The 22,584-nt window shown below is 36.0% G+C and overlaps 1 protein-coding gene across 22 annotated transcripts in view; it reads right to left on the bottom strand.

Moving 5' to 3' along the window:
• The window catches only part of PTPRD (protein tyrosine phosphatase receptor type D), a 1,149,573-nt gene that overhangs the window by 635,478 nt on the left and 491,511 nt on the right, over nt 1-22,584 (bottom strand). For 21 of the 22 annotated variants that reach the window (XM_051768182.1, XM_051768181.1, XM_051768187.1 and 18 more), the window contains one exon: nt 1,573-1,608. The exons of the other annotated variant lie outside the window; for it this stretch is intronic. The gene's annotated coding sequence lies outside the window, so the exon portion shown is untranslated. The remainder of the gene's footprint in view (nt 1-1,572; nt 1,609-22,584) is intronic. 22 annotated transcript variants of the gene reach the window in all.

Raw genomic sequence — 22,584 nt, 5'->3', positions numbered from 1 at the left:
GTACATGGTAGTCAGAGCAGAACACTGAACACTGACGCTTCATGGCAAAGTTAATACACTGTAGAGTGCAGAGCTCTTCCAACCAAAACCAGTGCATAATTTGCTTCTTTCATTTGACATTGTCTCATAAATAAAAGATAAGAGGATGATGAATTATAGTTTGTAAACACTAGAGCCAAATAATCCCAGTTGGTTACTAATAAACTACAATGAAACCTGATTCATACAAACCAGAAGTTGTAATGCAGCAATAAATATCTAGGAGGGCACTGTACATTAATAAAAATTGTTAGGCTTGCTATTTGAATATCAATTTCTATTTATATAGATGTTGGCAGGAAACCAATGGGAAAATATTTCTTCAGCTAGTTGAAACAAATCAGACTGACAGCACCTCACTTTTCTGCCATATTTCAAGTTCAAAACATTTATGCTTTGCTGTGATAAATCGCCCTGCTTTACAAACACAGAAAACTAAGAGTTAAAATTAAATATATTGTTATTAAAATTTAAAAGCTTATTCATTTAAGATACGTATTACATCAATACTGAGAAACTCTTCCTTTTCTGTCATATTTATTGCTTTCACAAACTTATTTGCCTGTTTTAGCAAGGTAATTATAATGATACTGGTATTAGAAGCTCCATAGAATGGTATAGTTTCTGGCAGCTATGACAGGTAGACCCTCTGTAGTGAATCCCATTGTCAAAGCTGCTAAAGCACGCCTTAGATGTACATAATTACTACAGTTGATCCAAATTCTACAGTAATTACAGTATTAGAATAAATGGTAATATAGCAGCACATCACCTAAGAATCCTCCAGTAGTACAAAGATAAGTACAATTGTTGTGCACAGCCTTGTCTAAGCCTTTTAAGACGGTCTCCAAGAATCCACTATGTAAGTAGTAAAAGATCAGCTTTCAGACTCTATTTTTAATTCCCAACACAATAGCTGCACATTCTGTGGCTGACTGGAGTTGTGTTTGAAATATGGACAGAGGTAAGGAGATAGGACAAAATACATAGAAAAATTTCCTTCTTTGGTACCTGAAGAAAAAAATCCAGTTGATGAAATTCAAAGGTGCTGTTGCTATCTTTCTATTAAATTTTTAAAAATGTTCAAAACCCTGATTCCCTTTCCTTTTTCAGCCCCAACATTGCTCTTTTCCAGGATCCACTAGTTCAGTGTCATTTACCATCGGTCATGAGGTACACAGAGGTACACATTCCCTTCTTCTTAAATCTGGAACATTCCATGTTCCCTGGAGTCTACCCTTGTAGGACGGTCAGGATGAATAAGGTTGAATCACAGATTATCAAGAATACATGTAAGTCAGCTTAAATACTTGTCACTTTCCAGTTGTGTAGACTAGACTAAAAAATTAATATGACCTGTCACAATCAAATCAATTAGTACCATACGCTTCTCCAGAATCTTGAATGTTACAGTGCCAATAAAACAAAAACTCCCTGCTTAACCCCTACAAACACCCTCCCTGCAAAGGAATAGATGTTAATTTAATATTTATAATCAATGTAACTATCATAGCAAAAAAAAAAAAAAGATACCTTGTATTCCCCAGTTTACTTGCAGACCAACAGAACCTGCAATGTAAGAAAAGAAAGTCTGCACAATTAGTTACTGAATACATATGTATACACACAGAGGTAGACAGACTACTTTTACAACTACCATATGTGCTATCTGATGGTGTAATAGTAGGTATAAAAGCAACTGAACAGTTAAGTATTTCCTTCTACATGCCCTGGAAAAAGGTTCAGAAAGCAAAACAAATACCATGATGACATTGAACAGATATTGTCAGATTCAGATAATTACCCTTTCCTAGAGTGGCTGAATGTCAAACTGCTTTGATCTTCATTTTGTAACATATTTGAAAACACTATTTTGTAATGTAAATGTTTGAGTGTCCTCTATCTTACATGGAAAGGAGATTGCCTTCTCTCTGCTAAGGATACAAACAAAACATCTTGTCTATGAAGTTTATATTTTTTTCCTGGTCTAGGCAAATCCTAGTCACAGATGAAAACTACTTTGCACAGGATCCTGGGAGAGTACAGAAGGAAAAAAAAGGTGATGAACGTAAAAAACAAGGAAAGCCTAAAGTGCTGTTATTTTTATGTTTCCTCATTATTATTATTTTTCAAGTCAAATTATAGGAGACTAATCTATGCTAAAGAAACCAAATTTTCCAAATTTCAAGCAAATAGGATTATCATATGAATTCTAAACATAACATTCATAATTATGTATTCATATAAGTCCCTTTAAAGAGGTTTACAATATTTAATTTCCACTTTCTCATTTTAGAAATAAGAGATTTGTATTTAAAAAAAAACCAAACAACAAAACAAAACAAACAATAAAAAGGATTTTTCTAAAAATACTACCACCAGGAATAAAAATCTCTTTTTACTGGTGGAAATTGAGTTGTCCACAGCAAGACTCATTATGAACTCAAATTAGTGATCACATATTTCCTATATGGGAGACTGATTATCATCATCTAAGGCAGTAAGATCCTCAGTCCCTGATTTGTTTCCCATTACATGCCAAAGATTGGTTAAAGACTTTTCAAGATATATAATGACATATAAGATTCAACAAGGAATTAAAACTGCTATAAAAAAGGAGTATATGAAATCTATAGGTAAAAAATATAAGTGCCAGGGTCTGTCTTAGTACAATAAATTTAACATGTGTGAATAAACATTTGTATTTTCACCTCCCTGTGCAAGACCAAGCTGAAATACATTATTGTCACATGTACACATGTATCCACACATGTGGCAGCCAAGTCTCCTGTGATTTACTGCTCAGTCAGTATCTGAATGCATGTAAAAGGTATGCATAAAGAGAGCCAGAAAAATTTTCAATGAGCTTAGTAAAACAGTACAGTACATATCCAACAGGAATGAACCATAAATCTCATAATGTCTACTTGTGTTAGTTATTAAAGTTATTTTCTCATACAGTCCTGATCAGAAACATACAGCAAAACTAAATGAAAGCTTCTGGAAAGAAAAAGCCTCATGTAAGTGACACTTCATTGAACAGTCAGTGGGAAATCACAACTGCACAACATCTGTTTCAACCCTGCAAATAAAATTAATTTAAATTAAGCACATAAATAACTTGCCATGCACATATCAACCTAATCAATAAGCACAGACTCTAATCACAAGTGCCATTAAGATTTGTAGTGAAAGATAAGAATAAAGAGATAATTGCAATCAGAAAACATGCTGATTGGAAATAAATTACAGTGGATTTTAAACAGCGTTAAAGACGTGTTCAGAGGAAGTTTACTGCAGCATATGAAAAGTCCCAAAATATGAGGCCAAACTACATATTCCTTTCCTTATCCCTCATCACTGCTCTTCTAAAGGGTGAAACTCAATTCCTTTTCCCTTGCTGGCTTTGTTTACTGATTGAGATAAATATAGACCTAAAGCTACGCTTAGTTTCAGATAAATTCCCTGAAAGAGAAAGCAAATGCTAAAGACTCATGAGTCTTTTTTTTATTTCATGAAACCCTATCATCCCAATTAGTTCTGTCCTAGAATGTGTTTTCTTGTAACTTTTCAAACTATCTTTTCTTACATTCAACACCTGTATTCATTCTTTTGCTCTAATTTTATTTTTGAAAGGGCTTTGTGTACTCCATAAGAACTTCTCTGTTGCTTGGGTTTATGATCTCTCTTTATTTTTTTTCCACTGAAAGTCAACAGTATCAATCGCCTTTAAGTTTTGATGCTCCTTTTTCTATCTCTTGTTCTTGTACATCTCAGATTTATGCTACTAGCCTCTAGCCTTATGCTCCTACCCTTCCCCAGAGTAATTTCCCCCTTCCTTTTCTCTTCCAATATTTCTTTCACTTCTGTGATGGAACATGGACTTGTGGTATTCATAAAGGGGATTCAGTAGAAGAAAGTCATCATGTGTGGGGGGGAGGGGGGGGAAAGCAAGAGCCTCAGATTTCAGGAGATGCAATACTACTCCCAACCGATTGCTAGTTTCTCCCTCTCTTCCTGCTGTTCTCTGTGCAGATTTCATCTTTGGTGAGTAAATCAATTGCCACTTTTGTTTTGCTCCTATCAGTTTCTCATATTACTGCTGATTTTCTTCTCTCTGACCTTCCAGCTCCTCCCTGATCTAGATAATGTTATGTTTCTTCTCTACTAGCCCTCATATTTTTATGCTCCATCAAATTATAATCCATATCTTTAGTTTTCTGCATTTCAGGTTTAATGACATTATTTAATTCACTTTTTTCCCCCTAAGGGTCATGGTTGTCTTTATTTAATTTCTTCTCTACCCTGTCCTCAATTAGGACAGTAGTTGAGGGTAACAGAGGAAAGTCAAGGAGGAAATTTGCCAGTAGTGGTCCTTTATTAACAATAGGGCAAGTGAGCAGCCTTCCACTTCCTTCCCAACCCAGCCCAAATTCAGGTTTCTTCAGTTTCCTGTTTTTGTGTTACCATAAAAAAGGAAGACTATTTTAAGTATATGCCTTATTCAGAATTGCATATAGCTAAATACCAAGGTAATGATACATATCCACAGTTCTTTGCCTAGCTGAGTATCTTTCCCAAAATTATAGGGGTCATGAAAAGAACAAACTTTCATTTCAACAAAGTAGTTTTGCTCTCCAGAAGGTCCCTCAAATGTCAATGGCATGCACCCTGAATTTTTAAAGTAGCTGAGGGAATTCTGATTCCCAGAGAAAACAGGATAGGTTCCTGTAATGATTTCTGCTTGAAAAGATAGTGACTTGTGACATAAACAATTGGGGTGAAATTCTTCCTTTGATGCCTTATCACTCAGGGATGCTAATGACTTCAGTAGAAAAGATAGTTGAGCATCCTAGGGTACAATTTGCTTCCTACTGTTTTTGTGCTTACTGAAACTGAAGATTACTCTAGGTAAGATGCTGTATGTGAAGCCAAGTATCCAATTTCTGAGAAAGATGTTGATTGATAAAGAAAAAATAAGCAAAGAATTGCAGACACATGCAAATAAAGAGCTTAAGCTAATGTAAATATGTACATACATGGATCAACACTATAAAAATTGTAGCATATATGCTAGAACCAATCCATATGCTATCACCACTAACACAGCATCTGCTGGAAACTGCAATACTCTCAGTAGTTTGAGACAAGCTGTGACAGTGAGTCAAGAAGTGTGAGACAGAGGCAATGAAGAGAAGGAAATACTTTTAGCAGACTGAATACATCACCCAAGTCTTGATGTGAGAGTATGACCTCTATCACTTGATGTAAACCAACAACTTTCACTATACAACATCAGGGGCATAAAAATTATGAGCATATTTTGATATTCTTTTTCTTCACAGGAAAAACTTGTATTGGAAATTAGTAAAAAAAGTAATTAAGTATATACCCTCTCTGATTTCTGTCAGTGTAAAATGTAAGTATTTTTAAATTGCACTTATAGAATTTCCATAAGCAGATCTATTACAAACATTTAACAGCTATAGATGGATTCTCTGCCAGCTAGAATATTTCATAATAACAAAACACAAACACATTATATAGTTACTCATTAAAAAAAAAAAAAAAACAAAACCAAAAAAAAAACAGTCTCCCTAACCCACCCCTCACTGCAACAACAACAAAAATACCCACAAAGTGTAATGAAATGTTTTCTCAGTCAAGTGAGGAACAAGTGTATTATAAAGCTTCTATTCTGACTCATGACAACTATGTATATATAAAGAAACTTACAGGGTACCTCACTGTTGAAAAGAACAAGAAAAGAGAGAGCAAGGCAGAGAAATGGAAGAAAATGTAAAATGCAAACACCACCATTATTTACATCATTACATCATCTGAGACACATATAGACCCTTACTTAGTATATTTTATGACAGTATATGTAGTTTCCTTGAAATTTTGTATTATATGAAAAAGTAAGACATATACTGCTAAATTCTTATTTTTGTAGGTCAAATTAAATTTTTTCCACCAATTCTGTGTTCAGACTCTAAATACATTTATTTGGCAATAATTCCATTATTTTAAAATAGTGATGCAAAGTAATATGCATAAATATATTGCACAAAGTTATACTCTCTCTCTCTCTCTCTAAACATATATATATACATATATTATACATGCATAATATATACTGTATATAACACAACCTCATGGGGGTTCTAGCTTTCTTTACTTTTGTTTTTCTTAAGTGAGTGGGAAACAATAATAAAGCACAGCTTTTGATCACTTGGTCGGAATTTTGATTCCAACCTCTGTCAAGTACCATCCCACAAACAAACTGATAGAGAAACTGTTTGCAATCAGTCATTCACAAAGTAAGAATCATGTAAAGGGAAAAACACTTTTCTCCAGATGTCCTAAAGAATGTTCCACTAGCTGCAGCAGAAGAGCAATTTTGCTGCATTTAATTGAGAAATCACACATGAAGGAATCATGGGAGGAAAATATGCAATAGGTAACCATGGGGATTCAAACCTGTCAAGAGGTGATAAATACTTAAAAATATGATAAATGGTCAGGAGGTCTGGAGACAAACTACCTACAACGCTGCTGCTTCTTTTGAGAAAGTACACAGGATCATTCTTGAGGAGAAAAGACAATGCAGAAAGAATCGTGTCTTGCCAATACCATCCAAGGAGTCTTTCTGCTGTGCCTTTTGCAACTGGACTTGTCTATCCTGCATTGGTTTCTTGTAGCAAATTGGCATGCTTGTAAAAATGTGGTTAGAGTCCTTCCCAAATCTTCGTTCGTGAAGCCTAGCCATGATGATGATGATGATGATGATAAATGACACTTATGTCCTTTTTTTTCAATCAGTAAAATTTGGCTACAAATCTGGTTCCTCTCTTTAGGAACACTACATAATCTCTTTATGCTCGTGTTATTTTGTGACATACACATGCCCTAAATAGTACCTCTTAGAATATATTTGAGCCATTATTAACATGCAAAAGAGAGTCTTCAAACGAGTGGGTCAGCCCTTACCAGGGTCTACACACAGCCCTACGGCCTTCTGTTTTGGCACTGTAGTAGTATTATAACTGTCCTTCTGCTGCTACTGCTCACTAGTAATGAAAAGTCAGAGGAATCAAATTTTTCATCAATTTTACCACTCTGTGTATCTGTAAACAAAAAACTTAGTATATTTTGTTGGGTGCAGGTACACAGGTACTGGAAGCAAGGGGTTGCAGGGAAGCATAGAGTCCACATAGGAGTAGGTATTCTCATGTATGAGAGACCAATCCTGGAGCAAGGAAAAAATCTGAGGACGAAGGAGCAGCAGAGAGGAACCATTATGAACTAATTGCGACATCCATTCCACATCCCGTGCTCAGGGAAGAGCAGATAGAGGAGTCAGAAATTATGTTGAGCCTGGGAAGAAGAAAGGACTGACGGGGAAGGTGTTCTCAGCTTTGTTGTTGTTTCCCAGCATCTCACTCTTTTTTGAATTGACTATAGGTTACATTAATCTGTGCTGCTCTTGAAGGTAAATAGTAAGTGACATTCCTGTCCTTGTCCCCATCCGTGAGCTTTTCCATCTTAATTTCTTCTCCTACCCTATTGAGTGGGGGAAGTGAGAGTGGTTGGGTGGGGGTCTGGCACATTATACAGACTTCGTTGATACATTTTCCATAAGAAACAACATATCTCAGTACCGGGAGAGCTTTTGTGTCAGCTGCCCACCAAATCTTAACTGCTGTTTTGGTAAAATTTCCTGAAGGGTCACCTTTTATGCTTAAATGGTTCAGTCAGAAAGGGAAAAAAAGATGTCACCATGTTGCTGTTTTCAATCAGGCCACATCAATAGAAAAACAAATGTATGTCCTTCATTTGATAAGAGAATGCAATTTAAAGTGAATGAATAAACCATGGCATACTCAAAAAAAGTTTTTGAAGAACATCTGCATGTTCAACTTGCTTTTTGATCCAAAAAGGAATTTTTCTTACTCTTACACTCCCAGATCATACCCTTTGAAATATACATATGTGTGTTGAAGGATGTGATGCCAGAGAATTTCTAAGGTGACCTTAGCTTTTGCTTAAGTCATGAAGCGCCTCATTGAAAAAGATGGAAGAGCTTTAAAAGCAAACAAAGAAAAAAAAACTCCCCATCAAAATTCAAATCACTGAAAGATAAAAACTAATACCAAAAATCACTTGTGGGTATGGAATAAAATAAACAAATAAAACTAATCCAGAAATACAAAAAACTTCCACTGTAGAACAATAGTAATAAGAAAAAGATGTCAATCCCCAGATATTTACTTGAAAAGTAGGAAGAGAAGCAAGTTCAATACATGTAAGTATATAAGTGTAAATATCTCTCTCATTTGCTAGAGAAAGAAGAGGATGCATCCTCATGCTTAATTCTTTCAAAAGAGTTATAAAACTATTTTATTAATAAACAAATGGATGTCTGATTTTGGACAATATGAATATTTTATTTAGGAAACTCTTGAGTGGATAAGACTAACTGTTCATCCCTTGACAGCAAGGTAAGGTTAACTTAGTGAATACTAACTTTATTAACCAGAGAACCACTTGCAATAATTTTGGTAATTCATTTGGTTGTACCCACTTTTTAAATCACTACTGACAGAGGACTTCCAAAATTTAAGGTAGGTTGAGGTTTTGTTTAAAGAATATCACTTTGTTTTTATTTTTGTTAGAAAGCTTGAAGAACAATCATGAGCGCAATGACATATAATGTTTTTTAAATTAAAAATTAATTAATATTTTAATTTTACTATAGATGATTAATTTACTACTAGCTACTTGTGGGTTTTCTACTTAGGAAATAGGAAAAAGTATTTACAAAAACAATAAAGCCCCATAACTGAACCAAACAAAATCAAATCCAAATTCTGTAGATCAAATACTTTTTACTAATGGAATCTATAATGCAAAATAAAAGCACAACAAATGAAAACAAAGAGAAAAATAACAACAAATCATCCTTTACCTGTTCTTCATTTCTAAAACCATGCTAACAGGAATATTATTTTTTTTATGTCAGAAATTATTTAATTCTTTAAAATAGCTGGTTACATACACAAGGATTGTTACAGGTTTACTGTACTAGTTACAATTTCTAATACATTTGCTTTTGGGTAATCAGAACTAGTTTGTTACTAAAGCCAAGATAATCTCATACTGTGCTTTCATAATGAAAACTATAGGGTTTACAGGTTTTTTTCTTCCTTAATGTCCCTAATCATTAACTCAAAATAGAATTCCTAGTTACACTGGTGTTGTAGAAGTATAAAGGAATTTTAATATGAAATTTGAAATTAAATTTAATGCAATACATGTTTTCTGCTGTAAATTAACTGGTGGAAATAAGAAAAAATCTCCAATGATATTAAAGCAAAAGTAAAAATAAATAAGGGATAATAAATTTGTGTCTTCCCTATACTCTTATTAGATTACATCTCTATCAATTTACAGTAAAAAAAAACCTCAACAATTAATCCTCTAGATAATATTTTTTATATATCAAAATGATCAATGCATAATAATATTGTTCAAGGAATTTAATTGCTGAGGGAAATACTTTAACTTCATCACATGTTTTTTTGGAAAGAATAAAGTGGAAGTTTTAAGTCTACTTGCCTAAAGATTAAAATGAGTGGATTCTGAGTGCAATTTTCCCCAAAATATTGTGAATTGTAGACTAAAAACTGGAGTTTTGAAAAACACACAGGGCAATATAGTGAAGTACAGATATTTGAAAGCAATTAACACTTTAACAGTATTATGTTTTTTAGAGTAATTTTACTAAGTACTTTATAGAACTTCTATACTGCCCTTAGGAATGTGATTTTTAAGGCTATTAACATAGGTTATAGCATATGAAATTATAAATTACTATAGGTCTGATTATATTCTAGTAGTCTCTTTTAAGAATGGAAATCTGAATGATCTGTTCTCTGTTTTGTGAAATCTTACAGCATGAAATTACAATTCATTTCTTGCAGAGAGGGTTGGATGTGCATTCATGTTAAATATAGCAGTATAATTTGACAGATTTTACTTAGTTGCTCGTTTGGTCCCTCTTGTTTGGTTTGATAATATAAATTGCAAATCTTGTGCAAGTAATATTGCATATATGTCCATAAAATGTGAATTATATTCTAGGGCCTATTTAAGTTATGAATATTCTCTTAAACAGTTATGCTCCAAGAGAAATAGCGTAACTTTCATTGCATGCCAAACATCTACAATACCATTCATTTGCATATGGTCACACAAGCAACCGTTAGGCTCTAAGTTTTTTTAATATAACCACTATTTTACTTTACTTTAGACACAACTGGTTTTGAAGTGCATAGCCCTTTTGACTTCCAGAAAAGTAAAATTGCTGGGGTGGGTCAGTAATATGAAGCCACCAGGAAAATTGGTTTGACTTTGTTGTTCATTGCTAGTTGGATTCTTTGCTTGGTTACAAGCACTAAGAACAGGGAATGTAAAATTCTGAAAACTTATTCCTAGATGCAAGGTATCCTTTTATGGAATACATAATACAGCAACAGAAAGATATAAGAATTGAATAGATGAGGTACAGAAGAAAAACATCAGCTTCCATGTGAGAGAAGCCGAAAATGCAATAAAGGAAAATGCAGGTTCAAAGGGAGCCTACTGGCAGCATCTGAGTCACACCTTGGAAGTGTTTTTTTCAGTTCTAGTGATGATATCTGCAGTATAATCCCGAATTCACTAAAGCTCTTCTGGCAAGAAATGTAAAAATTTGTGTTACATGTAACGTTAAAGACTTTTATCATCCACTGATTATGCAAATCCTACATGTCCTGGGGGACAGTAAGCTGAACCTGAATCCACAGTGCATCCTTGCAGATGTGACAGGAAACCTGGATTGCATCACAAGAGTACAAACATCATATTAAGGATGTGATTATCATAATCATCATGGCTGGGCTTTGCGAACGAAGATTTGGGAAGGCTCTATCCACGTTTGTTACAGGCACACTGGTGGCTAATGAGGCCAATACGAGACAGACATATCCGATTGTGAAAGGCACAGCAGAAGGACTCCTTAGGTGGTATATTCTGCAAGACACGGTTCTTTCTGCATTACCTTTTCTCCTCGAGAGTGATCCTGCGTGTGTTCTCAAAGGAGACAGCTGCGTTATAGATGGTGTGTCTCCAGGTCTCCCAATTGGAGGCCAGAGTAGACCAGTCATGATGATCAATATGGCCAAGGCTGAGATGTTGTTTCAGGGAGTCCTTGTATCTTCTCTTTGGGACTCCTCTCATGTGGCAGATGATGGCAAGTTCACCAAAAAGCAGGATCTTAGGGAGGCGGTGGTCCTTCATCCTGGAGACGTGCCCTGCCCAACACAGCTGTGTTCTTGTCAACATGACCCCAATGCTTGTGACTGCTGCTTGTTCTAGAACAGATGAATTGGTCACATAATCTGACCAGTGGGTGTTTAGGATTGTACGGAGGCAGCGTTGATGGAAGCATTCGAGGAGATGCAGGTGGTGGCGATAGATGACCCATGATTCGGAACCATACAAGAGATTAGACAGCACTATGGCTCTGTAAACACTGATCTTGGTGTTTCTTCAAGTGTTTATTACGCCAAAGTCTTTTGTGGAGTTTTCCAAAAGCACTATATGCCTTTGCTAACCTGTTGTCTATCTCTCCGTCAATCTTACCATCTGAGGAGATGAGGCTACCTGGGTAATCAAACTGCTGGACTGATTTGAGCTCTGATTGGCCAGTGGTGATGTGGGGATGATGGGGGACTTCCTGAGGTGCAGGTTGGTAGAGGACTTCTGTCTTCTTTAAACTGACTTCCAGCCCAAAGAGCTCAGCAATGTCTGCAAAGCAGGATGTTAAACGCTGCAGAGCTGCTTCTGTGTGGGCAACAAGGGCGGCGTCATCAGCATAAAGCAGCTCCCGGACAAGAGGGTTTAAGGTCTTAGTGTGGGCCTTCAGTCACCTTAGGTTGAAAAGGCTTCCATCAGTACAATATTGAATGTAGATACTGTCCTGATCATCGAGGTCTGCTGTGGCCCTTTGGAGCATCATGCTGAAAAAGACTGCGAAAAGAGTTGGAGCAAGAACGCAGCCTTGTTTCACACCATTCTTTATTAGAAAGGGCTCAGAAAGGGTGTTGCCATATCTGACTTGGCCGTGCTGATCCTCATGGAGTGAGATGATAATTTTAAGGAATTTAGGGGGACAATCTAAACATTCCAAGATCTGCCATAGACCTTTTCTGCTCACAGTATCGAAAGCCTTGGTGAGGTTTACAGACCTTTGTTCTGTTCCCTACACTTCTCTTGCAGTTGTCTGAGAACAAATACCATGTCTGTGGTACTTCTGTTGGCTCTGAAACCGCACTGACTTTCAGGTAGAATTCCTTCTGCAATAGCAGGTATTAGTCTGTTCAAGAGTATTCTTGCCAGGATGTGATAATGAGACTTTATTAAGCATCTCCCAGAACTTCAGGACAGCCAAGGCAATGGGCAAACCCTGAAAATTTTGAAGCTCTATCTGAACATAAGAAAAATATTTTTCCTCTGAAGATGGTGAAAAAACAGCAGAGATTGCTGAAAGAGGCTGTGTAGTCTCCATCCTTAGAGGTATTAAAACCTGCCTGGAACACATCCTGAGCAACTTGTTTTGACTATCCCTATTCTGAGCAGGGAGTTGCACTAGACGATATCCAGAAGTGCCAACCAGCCTCAGACACTCTGTGGTTCTTTGTTTATGCATCTCCATACATCCCAGAAAAATAACCAGAACAAGACAAATCTGCAACCTTCTTCCCTGACATGAAATTCTCTCTTACTAAACTGTAAAATTACCATGTATTCCTAGAAAACCGCAGAAAAATAAATAAATTTAGCCTTAATTATGTTTATAGAAGTCGAAGGATAAGTCAGAAATTTTCTAAGATAGATGTTTATATTTTATGTTATTCATGTCAAAGATGGAAGGTACTTTGACTTTAATTCCACTTTTAAGATGTTGCAAAATTGATTGTGTACAAAGATTAAGCATAGAGAAAAGGCACTTAGAAGTTAAAGGAAATTGTAGAAAAAACCCCACAACCCTCTGCCATGAATAAAACAAGCTATTGTTCTTCTTTGTGTATTTCATCTTCCACCAGCTCCAAGCTAGTGAATGCTTTTCAATTATAGCCTCTGGATTCTTTTATAGTCTGCTTTTTAATTAGTAAGAATGCAAACAAACAAGGACTCAAATTGCCTCTGTTCCACTGCAAATGTATATTTCCTCCTACTGTTCCCACAGTGCTGTGTTCTGTTTCTCTTATTGTAGAATTGCAGTGTTATCTCCTCCTCTTTGATCTAATAGCAACTTTGCAGATTCTGATTGACTGACAATGTGTGCAATGACCTTCACATAGAAAAAAAATAATTTTTTTAAACAAGAATTAATTCAATGAAATTTGTCATGCCTGACTCAATCTCATTTAGTTCATATGTACTTGCAAATCCTTTGCTCTGTTGATGACATTATCTATCTTAGTGCATTCATTGACAAAAGAAACTATCATATACTTTGTGGATCTGTTTTCAGAGTGTCCAGCTGAAATGATGAAATATATTTAGCAGAAAGGGAGAAAAGGAGAAAGAAAATGTTTGTGTTTATCTTCTGGATCCCCTGTCTCTAAAAAATACCAAAATCATTAGATTTAGTGAAGACCCTAAATTAAATCATGCCCATGCAATGACAGTTACATTCAGTTTCTCAGTTTTATCTAGGTTAAGCTCTCAAAAAAAACCTAAAAAAATTTAAAAGCCATTATTCCAGTTGTGGTATTCTTTTCCTTAGCTGCTTTTCTAACCAGATGTAATAATATAACTAGAAACTTTCTTTATGTATGAAACTAATTGTAATCATAACTTTAAATTTCAAATGTTTTAGCTTGAAAAAATTGTAGCTAAAATTATTTGTTTATATCTACAATCTCTGTAATTTAAGGTTTTGCAAATGAATATAAAACCAGAATCTTGTAATTTGTTAAAGAATTCTGCACACCTGCTTGACTCTGGTGTTTTTGCTAAAACAGTTTACAAGAAATGAGAAACCAAAGTCACACAGTAAGCAAAAAGCAAAGCACATATTTTAAAGAACAATAGGACTATTTATTCATTAGATAGAATATCAAAATTTTCTAAGAGACTGTACTTTGCCATAACACAATGTCTTCCAAGTAGGAAATACACATATAAAGTATGCAGTAATAAATATCATATTGAAACATGTATTTTAGCTTCAGAGAGAAACTAAACCTACGGAGTATAAAACACTCCAAGCCTGTGATTTTATTATTTTAAACTCTATCCAACAGCTGGGTAAGGGAAGGTTTAGGTTGAATGTCAGGAAATCACCCTTTAGGTGGTTGGGTGCTGGAACAGGTTCCCCAGGGAAGCGGTCACAGCACCAAACTTGCCTGAGTTCAAGAAGCGTTTGGATAGTGCTTTAAGGCACATAGTGTGACTCTTGAGGCTGTCCTGTTCAGGACCAGTCACTGGACTCAGTGATCCTGATAGGTCCCTTCCAACTCTGTATACTCTCTGATTCTATGACTCAGTTCACTGTCCTGTAAACTCCAAGCTCTTCCAGTGCCAGGGTATTTCACAAATCTCCTTTTTTGAAATAGAGTCAGTCCGTATCAGGATATACTTCACACCTATTGCTGTTCTTGCATGGTAGACTACCCAACAGCAAAGAATTCACCAAGGAATGAGAAATCTACTGCAATGCCTTGTGAAGTAACACACATGTTACAAGTTAATAATAATTGTATGTACGCTGTCTAGGATAAATTTATTCATATTCCACACCTTTTATCTCAGATTTGCTGGATTAATTGGCTTTTCAATTAATACAGTATTGCAGCAGCAAAACTTATGAAATTAATTGAATAGCTTAAAGTAAAAATTTTGATCATTTAAACCTAATTTTAAATTTTGATTTGTTTCCTTTTAAAAATGTCAAAAAATGCAAAAGAGAAAAAGGAAAAGAAAAATCTGTTCCAAATACAGAGAGTTTTGAAGGACATGAGAATAGAATGCAAAATTTATTCTGTACAAAAAGACATAGCCAGGCTTATAGCTGGGGAGGGAGAACCCATGCCTGCCACAACATTGCTGTGTGAGTATAAAATATTTCCTTCCAGTGTGGTTCAGTTATGGTTGACAAGGAAGACAGACGAGATGCTAGGTATCTTACCTTTACTGTAGCAACTACAGAACACATGAAGATTTTGTTGCAAAAAATAAAATAGGTGTCTGAGAAGATTAGACAGAAAAAAGTATCAAATGGACAATATTTAGATTGCCATGGCAGGCTCATGAAAGGGGAAAAAAGTAACCAAATACATTTTCTGCTGGCGCACTACAGGCTGGAACTATATAAAAAGTATGTCAATATTAATTATACTAATTCTTAGTAATGGAAGCTGAGAATAACATTCATATAACTCTTTTGCATCTAAAATTTCAATATAAGTTAGGAACATCCCTCAAATCTTGTAACTTCTGCCCACACAGAACTCTCAATGATTACTAATCCCACAAAGATTTCTCCTGCCAAAAGGGATAATAACAAATATAAAAGGAATCATTTGTTAATGAAAAATGCTACTGTAGTCTCTAAATTCTTTTATATTCTTTTAACTGAACTGGGATGAACATTCTTCCATCAGCTCATTTTTTAATTTTTTTGTTACTTGACAGGAAACCAGGCCATGGGAGATGGTCAGTCTGTTTGAGCAGAGTATTTTGTCCACAGAGCCCATCCGCATCGCCCTACACAGGAGGATGCAACATATGCATGGTGCCTTCATCACCTTGGCAGCCTATTTTAGTCTGCCTCTACATCAGGAGGCTGCCTGTGCTCAGCACTGATAACAAAGCCCTATCGCTTTTCTGAGTGACAGGGCACAGTGACATATCAACACTGGAACTTAAGCGAAAAGCCCTTTTTAATTTAACTGCTAATCTGCTGAAGCTGTGTTCAAACCTGACACTCTTGTTTTCAATTAAAACTTTCTTGTAGCTAGAAAAAAAGTTTGGTGTATGTCTTTGCCTTTTTAGGTTGCAATCAAATCAGGAAGCAGCTGAAAGGCTAGGAAACAGAGTGAAGTATTTTTCGCATTGCTAAATGTCAGATATTTGTTTGTCAGACGGAAATTGCATAGAATACACTTTCTGGAATTTGTTTTATAGGAGACTCACGGAAGGTTTACTGTCAAAATGGGAATTTTCCTCTAAACTAAAATACAGAATGATTAACATACTAATATTGGCAAAAAGTCCATTATTCAGTGTTAAGTTAAAGCCTGTGTCTAGAAATATTAACAGTAGAATGCAAAAATATTAAAAAATCCTAGTGCATCTCATGCTTTAAGCAACAAGAGAAACCATTTCAGTAGACTTTTAAGGCCACATTGGCAAGTAATCAGTCTCTGTTTCTAAGTATTTTCTTTAGATTACACTGCTGTCTCAGCAAACTAACCTAAAGCACTGGGTTTTTAGACTATTTAGACTATCCTCCTACTTCAGAGGATAAAAAGCTGGTATTGCTGTTTGTCCTGGTTTCACCTGGGACAGAGCTCATATTCTTCTCAGTTACTGGTATAAATGTCGTGCTTGTTGGATTTAGGGTGAGAATAACATTGATAATACACAGGTGTTTTGACTGTTGCTATGTAGTCTAACCCTAAGTCAAGGGTTTTTTAGGGTCTTGAGTTCTACAAGTGAGGAACTGTACAAAGAGCTGAGAGGGAGCACAACAAGAATAGGTGATCAATAACTGATCTATAGGATATTCCATAACACAGAACAGTACGCCCAGTACATAAACTCGGGGAAGTTGTCCAGAAGGGAATGATTGTGCCTCAGGGATGAGATGGGAACCTTTTGGCAGTATTGTACATCACTTTTTTCTCTTGGGTTTTGTTATTCTCTCCTTGTCCTTATCTTTGCTGCTATTATTATTGTTTTTGTTGTTTCTACTGCTACTGTTATTGTTTTCATACTTAGTATTATCAGGATATTGCTATTATAATTATTGTTTATTGTTATTTTCAGATTTGTTTCAATTATTATTTATTTTTATCTCAACCCACGTGGTTTACTCTTTTCTTCTGATTCTCCTCCCCACCATGGGTGGCTGTGGTGATAAGAATGAGAGAGTAGCTGCATAATACTTAGTTTCTAGTTGGGGTTAAACCATGACAAAATTTTAGAGAATATTTAGAGCAATATCCACATGAAGATGTTACAAATATCAGGAGTAACACTTCCCTTTGGGCAGACAAAAACTTTTCTGGAAATTTGTCTCTTGGACAACTATTAAGTACAAAGAGTGATTTTTTTTCTTCTCTTTTTCAAAGTGGCTTCAAAATTTTCTTGGTTCACTTCAACATATTTTTCTTTGGCAAGTTGTTTCAGTGAATTGGCTACATATCAAAATACAGTCTTCTGTGTAATCGCATGAGTCAACCTGTCATTACTTGACTGATCAAGACTTTGGCCTATGAATAATAAAACATACGGCCTACATCTCAGCAAAACTATGTGGATAAATGCAAACTTAAAATTAATGGCAGCTGGGACCAGAAGTTTGGTTTGCTTTGGGTTTTTTTTTGTTTTGTTTGTTTGTTTTGTTTTAATTCAAGTGACTGAAATGAACATAAAAATGTAAATATTTTGAAGTTTATAGTTATGCATTCTTATGTAGCATTTGTTCTTAATGAACAGGATAATGTCTACAAAGTTTACAAACCAAAGGCAAATAAAAAGATACATAGTCAAAGATGTATATTTGTGTTTAATAGCTAAGCAGGTACAAAAAAATATCTCAGGCTCTTAAAACAGCTGAGCAGCTATAATAGCGTGTGCAACACTACTGTATTTTTTCCTCTGAAAATATTCCTATTTACATCTATTTTTAAAATACTGAAGTAAAATTTATGCAGTTAGTAATTCATGAATTATTTAGAACTCTTTTTCTAATACTCTATGCTAATCCAAATAATATACTTTCTTTTCCTTAAAATTCCTTTCAGATATCTAAATTCATCATTCTTAGGAACAAGATACAATAAAGCTTCATTAATGAATTATTTTGCTCAGCTTTTCAGATGTAAGTTGCATAGAATTGAGTAGAGACTGACACTCCTTGAATAATATTTTCATTGTGTATCTTTGGTCTTGAGGAAAGTTTTATCAGGCAAGTGTCAAATTCTGTGTTCAGCACAATAAGTTGTTCCAAATTCGTTAAATCAATTTTAATCTGTTCTCTGGAAGGAAATTTATCTTAGCCATTGTTTTATCTAGATAAAATATAGTGTTCTTTTTGTAGGATTATGTCACAGATGAAACTGTGGACATATGGAAAAAACTGTATGGACAGTATTTTATACAGTCCTTGCCCTGAATTCTGAAAAAAGTTTCTCCTTCCTTTCTTCCCAAGCTATTTTTCAACATTCATCTACTTTCTTAGAAAATGAATCTAAGTTTTTTTAGCAGTCCTTGGAAGTGGCTGTGTTAACTATCTATTTATTAAATATTATATTATCTATTTGTAGTTATATAGTTAATATTGTATCTAGTTTTGTATATTTATATATTTATCTATTATATTATCTATTTATTAAATTTTATATTTATGTGTATAAATACATATGCATGCATGCATAACAATATAAATTAAGGAAATTTATTTTAAAACCCTTGGATTAAATATATCTGTCAGCTATGTCTATGTGATAATTTCATAGGGGACGACACAGGACATTAAAAAATACCCTAAACTGCACATGGGCTAAGGAGAGGCTGTACAAATCACACTTGAAATTTAAACAGATTCCCCAGATCCTGTATGTGTTCAGAAGAGGAAACCCTTTGCAATATGTAAAAAAAATCTTTAAGTATTTTGACACAAAGTTATTTTAGTCACAATAGCCAAAATCTATAAACAACCATGCATGAGGTCTCCATCTTACCTCGGCCTGTTGTCCTTGAAGTTACCAAGGTGTTACCTCCTTAGTCATAACTCTGTTTTTCTTTCCTCTCTTTTGCTCTTTATTCTTTCTTCTTTTAATCTCTCTTCCTTATTGTCTGTATTTAACTTAAGTTGTGGGTATTTCACTCAAGTTTGGATTGGTGTTTGTCTAGTAAGTAGTTATTAAGTGCAATGCTTTTGTGAATTGAATTCTTTGTACGGGATGTTGTAATGAAATGTTTTTCCTTCATTGGCATATTATCTCTGTAAAACTTTTTTGCCAAAATGCCTCTTTTCTCACCAAATTAAAAGAAATCTCTTAGAGTGTGTGGCTTTTTCTCCGGATGTGAACTCAAGATATCAAAGAATCAGAGATTTTGTAGGAGTTCGTGTGGGTGAAATCTCGTCAAATCTGAAATTAAAGTGTACACCTGGTAAGAAACAGCATGGAGCTTCTGGACTGGGTTGTAATACTAGGTCACACTGAATTGTAGAAAGAAGAAACCATGGTGATATTAATCTGAATGTTTTTACAGAGACAGAGGACACTCTTACTTGGTCTTAGCCACAAAAGGCCCAGTTTGTGAATTGTATCTCAGAAACTGCCTAAATTTCATCATCCATTAGAGTTTCTATAATCCAGGAGGAGTAAATTTCTATGGAAAATTGTAATGACCAGCTGCAGGATCAGCTTCGTAAAAGAGAGTCTGGTTTTTGCTTTTGGCTGTTCAGTGTTAAATGAGAATCTGCCAGATGACATAAAACTGAATCTTTTCTATATTTAGCAAGATACAAGTCTGTTTGTGCTTAGTGAAACACAAGTCTTGGCTAGTTACTGAGTTTGCCATATTCACTTATAACCCAGCAAAGTGAAATTGTCTCCATCCACAGTATTCTGCTATTTCGATCACAGCTATTAACACTACTTTTAAAGAATGACCTTTGGAGATTCACAAATATGTAAAACATGGAGGTATTGTCTCAAGGGGAAAGTCGGTAAGCTCTCTGCAAATCAAGTGATCAGATATTCCATCAAGAGTTATGTTCTTTCCCAGTTGTCATGGTTTGAGATAACCCCAAAATCCAATCCCATAGCTCCATTCCCCCTCCCACATCTCAACTTAATGTGAGATGGGTTTTTCCAGACAAAACACACCAGACTCAAAGTGGGGGAAAGGGAATATATTACAATGACTGTACAAATAAATACCACATCACATTATACACACGATCACAACTATCTCTACCATGACATATGTATTTACAATGATCAGATCTCTTCTCCCCTCCAAATAAAAGTCCATGAGGGAAAGAAGGACAGATCCCTTCCAGTCTTTAAGCAGCATCTTCTGAGGCAGCAGTCTGTCTTCTTCACATTGATGCAGCAGCTTTGGCTGGCTTTCTGCCAGCATCCACGAGGGAGGTATTCAAGCCTCTCTCTCGGCCCCATCACCTCCAACCGAGGGGTCTTCCGTGGGCTTCGTAACCCCAGACAAGGTCGTATCACCACGTCATATCACGAAGACACAGGGGGGTCTTCATGATGGTCTGGTATCTCTTGCAGGGCCTCTGTGCCCTGTCTCTCAGGCTGCCACCGTGGCAGCAGTGCAAGGGGGAAGCCAAGGTCAAATCCCCCTGCATTCCATCTGGCCGTCCCGGTCCAGCTCCAGGACGCTCTGAGCTTCTCAGCTCCTCTCACTCTCTGGTGCTGCATGTCCAAAACTCTTCTCCTAAATAGGAGTCCATCTCCCTCTTTTCTCAGAGGGATCTCAAAGGAGTTTTGGGGGGCTGGTACAGTCTTACCCCCAGAACTCTGTCTCTCAGCTGCTGGTTCTCTTTCTCCCGGCTCTCCTTCCAGGAGTCCTTTCTCTGATGCTGCATGTTGCTTCTGCTGCTCCTCCAGTTCAGGTTCTTATCTCTGGCTCTCTGCCACCGTTTCTCTGGTCAGTGCCGGCTGCTGCTCTGCGCCCATGGAGAAAAGATCTCCCGGCATAACTACAGGCACCTAGCCCAGCTTTATGCTGTTCCAGGTCCCTGCAGCCCCCCCCAGCCAGGGGCTGGGAGGCCCCAGAGGGCCCAAGGGGCTCAGAGCCCCTTCCTCGTGGCTCTACAACATGGCCACCTCTCCTGCAACCAAACTACAACTCCTCTCTTCCGGTGAGATTGTGGGATGTTGACATTTTTGCAGGAGCGCCCATTGGGCAGAACTTCAAAACTTCCAGGGGTTTCCACCCCTTGGGGTCTACCACTTTTCTTAGCCTCTGGGGAAAACAAGATCCAAACCACTACACCAGTGTACAGTTCTGTTCACATGTAAGCACAGAGAAATTCACATAATTCAAAATCTCTTTGAAATTAGAAGAAAGTGTGAATGGGAAAATATGCTGAGTGAAATTATACACTCAGCATCCAAACAAAAGAGGACTAGAAATTACTTAAGGCCTTATCAACTGCCATGACAACATTAAAGTACAATAGGGTTTTAGAAATAAGATCTCAGATGCACATATATTTAGACGCACATGGTTTTAAAAACTATTTCATAAAATTAAAAATCAAAACTAAAAAAAACACACACACACCCTCCCCCAAAACCAGTTCCAAAAAGGAGAGGAAGGGAAAAAGAAACCACCCTGCAAAATGTTTTTCACTTTATGAGGTAGAAGCATCAGGTGGCTTGTTGATTATACAATCTTACACAATTGACAAATGCTGTTTGTTTTAAACCATAAAGCCTACCACTAGGTGGTACAGTACATAAATATCTAATTGTTCATTTGGGATAATTCAGTTCCAGTCTTATAACTTGTGATCCTATATTAAATGTGCTATACCTCAACTCCTTCACAGAATCTTTAAAAAAACCCCAAAAAAATTATGTTATGTGGTTTAGAGACTTATCCTCTATACAGGGTATCAGATTAGAAAGTTGTACCAGCAGCTACAGTTTATAAGACAGAGTGAAAGATTATCTAGAAAGTCAACACTAACACTTTAGTTGTTAAATGCATTTTGGCATACATAAATATATCTCCCTCCAGAATGCTGGTCTATTGATCAATCAGATACCCATCCTAATTTGAATGATAATGACCCATGGATTTCTCTTGCTTCCAGAATTGCTTGAAGTAAAAAAAAATATTACTTGTTTGAAATCCATACTCCTTTCTCAGAGAGTCATTCTATGTGTACAGTCTCAACAGCCCAGAGGTGATATGGAATTCTTAGCAGCTTCACTTGTTCCGTTGAACAGCATTCTGAAGATATCCACGGTATTATTTTGAAGCAAAACTTTCTTAATATGTGACTTCACAGATTCAATGTTATTCACATGTAAACTTCTTTAAACTTGTTGATTTATGGATTGTGAACCTGGAATATGTTATAAGGTTCAGTATGAGACTGAAGCTTTGTTCTTGCAATTTACTGCTCTTCCTAATAGAACTGAAAAATAATTTGCTGACAGTAAACTGGTGGCAGGTGTGCTTTAGTGTTGACAGCTGTGTTTCTGACATGGATCACAG

Source organism: Manacus candei, unplaced genomic scaffold, assembly GCF_025592945.1.
Source record: "Manacus candei isolate 608988 ecotype Guabito, Panama unplaced genomic scaffold, ASM2559294v1 h1tg000093l, whole genome shotgun sequence".
NCBI lineage: Eukaryota > Metazoa > Chordata > Aves > Passeriformes > Pipridae > Manacus > Manacus candei.
The sequence above is the reverse complement of the archived record's forward strand: the minus strand, read 5'-3'. Positions and strand labels throughout refer to the sequence as shown.